Raw genomic sequence first — 5,825 nt, forward strand, 5'->3', positions numbered from 1 at the left:
AGATATCATTCAGCATATGTTTTCCATGATTTCATCTGAATATGAAGATTTTTGTTACTGTTGAGTTCAACTTTTATTCTGAGGAGATACTGGGGATAATTTCTATTCTTTTTATTTAGCTTAGATCAGACTTGTGACCTAAGATGTGATCAATTTTAAAGGATGATTCATGGGTTGATGAGAAAAATGTATATTCAGTTTTGTTAGGATAAAATGTTCTATAAATGTCTGTTAAGTCCATTTGTTTTAGGATCTTATTTAAGTCAATTGTTTCCTCATTTAGTTTCTGTTTGGAGGATCTGTCAAATACTGCCAATGGGGTGTTAAAATTTCCAACTATTATAGTGTGGAAAGATATCATATAGTTCAGATCAGTTAGGGTTTGTTTTATATATCAAGGAGCGTTCAGACAGAGGAGATGTTACAAGCCAGCATGGTGAAGGGGAGTGAACCAGAGTGGAATTGGTGGGGAATGAGGAAAATACTGCACAAGAGAAGACACAGAGACAAAAGATGGGATCGGGAGGCTGACTGAGCTGATGGCTGCAGCCAGCACCAAAGCACAAATTCAGCTTTATTTTATAGTATCTGTATAGGGTTCTCTACAGAGAAGTAGCATAGACAAAAGACATATTTTTGGTCTTTCTACAATATGATTGGAAACTGCAAATGACTTGAAGAAAGGCAAATCATCTTGTTAATGGTTTCTATTCAACTTAACATATGTCAAGAAGTAAAAAGGAAGAGGTCATGATAATCTCTGTGCAGTTAACAAAACAAAGGAAGAACTATGTGACTTAGTGGTTTTCCCTCAACTTTGTTAACATATGACAAGGAGTGAAAAGGGAAAGATCACAAGGATAACTGCATAGTTCTTAACAATTAACTAGACAAAGAAAGAGCTACGTGACTTTTTGGAAGAGGGAGCATGAGGAAAGAAATATGGTTATTTTGGGGATGGAGGAGAAATAGTTGAGGGTTCATTCCCTGAATTTTCCTCAGCCTGTGAGGTCCCTGCTGCCTTACAACCTGCTCTTCACAAGCACATAGATGTTAACTATTGAACTCTCTTCATATTGTGTATTTTCTTTGGCTAGTATTGTTGGGTCCGAGAAAGCCTCCCAAATTAACCCCAACCGACAAACTCGAGACTCGCTCCGATGTAAAGGGCATAAGATGAGATTTATTACAGACCCAGGAAGCCCGGGGGCCCCAGGCCTCGACTCTCCTGGCATGCAAGCTGAGGACGAGCCCCGAACTCGGGGTGAAGGCAGTTTTTATGGGGTACAGAAAGCAAGAGGGGTAGGGTCAGATACGAGTACACTTTTCATTAGTGGTTGGTGATTTCATTAGTAAAGGTGAATTTGGATTGGTACAGGTGAGGGGTGGAGGGTCCCTTAACCGGGGGCTAGAGTTGGTGCAACCTGGTTACCTGTATTTCAACGTAATAGAAACTTATTGTTTTATTGCAGTAGGGTGACTTAGTTAATAAGGAATTGGGGGCTTATTGCTCTGTTGCCCAGGGTGGTACTATTTGGTTGAGTAACTATGAAAGGAATGAGAAAGGTTGCAGGGTGGGCCCTGCGGGTGTGGTTTAAGCAACTAGGAATGGAATGGGGAGGGTTACAAGGTGGGCCCTGCAGGCCAGGGCCCAGGAACAGAACTTATGTGGAAACAACAAAATGGAGCTGATCTGGTCCTCACAGTATGTAGTGTCCATTTTTGTCTTTCATTATTTTTGTTGGTTTGAATCTCATTGTATCTGCATACAAGACTGCAACCCCAGCTTTTTTTTCTGCTTTCCTTTTGCCTGGAATACCATTGCCCATCCCTACACCCTGAGTCTTATTTTATCCTTTGAGGTAAGGTGAGTATCTTGAAGGCAACAGATATTTGGCCTGAGTTTTTGTATCCAATCAGCCAACCTATGCCTCTTTAAGGGAGAATTCAAACCATTCACATTAATTAAGAGAATTGATAATTGTGATCATCTTGTTTTTCAAAAGTCCAGAGCTTAATTTTATGCCTATCACCATTGTGGAAGGTAGGCTTTGTTCTTTAATTTCTGGGTAGGTTTACTTTGGTGGTCTACCCTCCTGTTGCTTATTATGAAGAATGAATCAGTATTTCCTGTAGAGCTGGTCTAGTCAAGGCAAATTTCCTCAGGGTGTGAATGTCAGTGAAGTATTTGATTTCTCCATCACAAATGAAATGCAGTTTAGCAGGGTATAGGATCCTGGGCTGGAAATCGTTTTGTTTAAGAAGGTTGAAGGTTGAAGACATCCTTTCCTGGCTTGGAAAGTTTGGGCTGAAAGATCTATAGTCATCTTTATACTCTTCCCTTTGTAAGTAATACTTTTCTCATGCCTGGCTGTTTACAGAAGTTTCTTCTTCATATCCACCATGGAAAATATTATGACGCTTTCTCAAAAAACTAAAAATAGAATTGCCATATAATCCACTAAAAAAGAAAAATGTAAAAGCATCACAAGTGTCCATCAGCAGGTGTAGGCTAAAACCTGATCTATACAAGGGAATATTACTCAGCCTTAAAGGGGAGGGATATTCTAACACATGCTATAACATGGAAGAACCTTGGGAGCATTATTCAAGTGAAATAAGCCACTTGTAAAAAGAAAAATACTGGATGATTCCACCCATATAAGGTACCCAGAGAAGTCAAATTCATAGACACAAAAGGTAGAGTGGTGGTTACCAATGTCTGGGAAAAGAGAGAAACGTAGTAGTATTGGTTAAAGGGTTTGTAGATTCAATTTTGCAGGATAAAAAAGGTTCTAGAGAGCCATTTTAAAACAATACCATTATACTAAATACTAGTAAACTGTACATTTAAAAATGGTTAAACTAGTACATCTCATGTTATATGTTTTTTATAATAAAAAAGGAGAAAAAAATTTGTAACTTGGGAAGATCTAGTGTTTAGTGATGACAAATTAGGGAAGAGAGGTATATTGTCTGTAAAGGGTGACAATGTAAGAATAGCGTTTTCATTGAAATATTGTCTCTTTTCCCACCCACAGAATTGGAGAATGTCAAAAATCAAGGAAATTTAGTGAGAAATGACAATGGGAGAATGAGTGAAAGTCTCTGATGATTAAAGAGTGTGTAGCAACATGCCACTCCACTTCTGTTCTACTTCATCTGTGTGACTCATTCAAATGCAGAACTACTTTTCCTCCTATTCTGCAGATTGTCTTTTCACTCTGTTGATTATTTATTTTGCTGTGCAGAATCTTCTTAGTGTAATGAAGTTCTGTTTGTCTGTTTTTGTGTTTGTTGCCTGTGCTTTTGAGGTTTCAGCCATAAATGCTTTGCCTAGATCAAATGAAAAATTATAAACACAATTATTCTTGCTAAATTTAAACAATTAAAAATGTTTATTAATCTCTAAGAAAATGTTAAAATATTGAGAAAATTAGGTGTGCTTTCAGATAATTAAAGTAAATCACAGTAGGAGTTCATCATTTGGAGTTCTAGAATCTGGACATCTGAGATCATTGAAGATGGCCATCTTCTCTCTGTATTTGTCTGTGTACTAATCTCTACTTCTTATAACATACCATCATTAAGGCTTACCCTAATGACATCATTTTAACTTAATTGCCTCTTTAAAGACACTATGTCTAATACAGATGCATTCTGAATTACTGGAGGTTAGAACTTCAACTTAATGAATTTTGAGGGAGTGGACAATTCAGCCCATAATACCTCCTAATGAATTTGCCACATTTAATCCAAGGCAATGGGTATATTTGTCTGTAAAAAATGATTTTTGTGTGTGTATGGAGGTGTGTAGTTTGGCATTATAAATAAACTTACAGTTACTGATATAAGCAGATTTTATAGCCGATTTCATGATTTCTAAACACCTGAACCTCCTGATTAATACAAAACAGCAAATACAAATTCTTTCAAGTAGTGAATTCACTTTCTACAATTTATTCCACAGTAGCAAAATTTATAAGATTTTCAAAATTATGATGAGAAAAAGATATTGCATAAAAGTTTTTAGTGTGCAAGGTTCAGAAATTTCCTTTGCAAGCAAAATTAGGTCAAGAAGAAGAAATACCACAAAAGTCTTCACAGAAACAGTTTTGTGTAAGCTATAGTAAATTACCACGTTGACTATCAGTGGGTCTATTGGGATATATCTGAAGTCCACACACTAAAATGGAAACCTAAGAGTTATGTTTGTTTTTAGAATAGCACAGTTCTTCTATCATTTTTGTGTTATCAAATGCAAGAGTTGGAGTTGGGAGAGAATGAAGCTGCTAGAAGTCAAATTCTTCAAGTATGAAGCATCATAATCCTCTTATTACGAGATTAGTCCAGTTCTATCATGTAGCTAATATTCATAAGCATGTAAATTTCCAAAAGGGAGATGTAGAGTGACATACTATGCACACTAAGATAATAGGGAGACATCATAATATTTGTTGGTAGGGTTATATGAAAAAATTTAAATATGAAATACAAATGGATAACACAAACTTAGCAACAAATGTAAAGCTGGGTTTTCAGGAAAATAAAGACTGTGGTTAAATTCTAGTTTGTGTTGTATGGATGAGTGGTGTGGGGCTGGTGGTAAAGGTAATAGAATTTACATGAAGGAAAAAAAGTCCTTAACATAGTATCCTCTGGTTCCACTCATGTTGCAAATGACAGATTTCATTCTTTTTTATGGCTGAATAATATTTCACTATAAATATGTGCCACATTTTCTTTATCCATTCATCTGTTGAGATACACTTAAGTTGATTCCATATGTTGGTTGTAGTGAATAGTGCTGCAAAAATAAGCTAGGCACAGAAAGACAAATATTGCATGCTCTCAATCTTTTGTGGAAGTTAAAAAGTTGATCCTTTAGAGATAGAAATTAGAATGATGGCTACCAGAGGTTAGGAGGGGTAGTGGGGAAGGGGGTAAGGAGGATTGATTAATGGGTACAAAAATACAGTTAGATAGAAGGACTAAGACCTAGTGCTCAGTAGCACGATAAGGCAACTAGAGTTAACAACAATGTTTTATATATTTCAAAATAATCAGAAGAGTAAAATTGGAATGTTCCCAACAGCAAGAAGTGATAAATGTTTAAGGTGATGGACAATCCAATTATCCTGATTTGATTATAATGGATTGTACACTTGTATCAAAAGATCATATGTATTCCATAAATATGTATAATTATTAAGTATCCATAAAAATAAAAAATAAAAACTCACTCTGTAACCTGGGTTAAAGTGCCGAGGCATCATTGTAACTCACTGCAACCTCAAACTTCTGGGCTTAAATAACTTTCCTGCCTCAGCCTCCCAAATAGCTAAGACTACAGGCATGCACCATTGCAACCAGGTAATTTTCTGTTTTTAGTAGCAATGGAATCTCACTCTTGCTCCAGCTGGTCTCCAGCTCCTGAGCTCAAACAATATTCTTGCTTTAGCCTCCCAGAGTGCTTGGATTATAGGCATGAGCCACCATGCCCAGGCAACAGTTTTTTATTTAAAGTTTATTTAAATAATTTACAGATGAGGCGGCTCACAATGGTAATCCTAGCACTATGGGAGGACAAGGTGGGTGGATTGCCTGAGCTTAGGTGTTCCAGACCAGCCTGAGCAAGAGTGAGACCCCATCTGTGCTAAAAATAAACAATATAGCTGTGTATGGTGGTACATGCCTATAATCTCAGCTACTTGGGAGGCTGAGGAAGGAGGATCACCTGAGCCCAGGAATTTGAGGTTGCTGTGAGCTATGACAGCACTCTGCCCAGGGTGACTGAGTAAGACTGTCTCAAAAAAAAATATATA

The 5,825-nt window shown here is 37.0% G+C and overlaps 1 long non-coding RNA gene across 1 annotated transcript in view; it reads right to left on the reverse strand.

The window, feature by feature from the left end:
- Nucleotides 1-2,880: 2,880 nt before the first annotated feature.
- The window catches only part of LOC111722740, a 28,910-nt gene continuing 25,965 nt past the window's right edge, over nt 2,881-5,825 (reverse strand). The window contains exon 3 of the long non-coding RNA XR_002771429.1: nt 2,881-3,336. This is a non-coding gene — a long non-coding RNA (uncharacterized LOC111722740). The remainder of the gene's footprint in view (nt 3,337-5,825) is intronic.

Source organism: Otolemur garnettii, unplaced genomic scaffold, assembly GCF_000181295.1.
Source record: "Otolemur garnettii isolate 467f Iridium unplaced genomic scaffold, OtoGar3 scaffold00339, whole genome shotgun sequence".
NCBI lineage: Eukaryota > Metazoa > Chordata > Mammalia > Primates > Galagidae > Otolemur > Otolemur garnettii.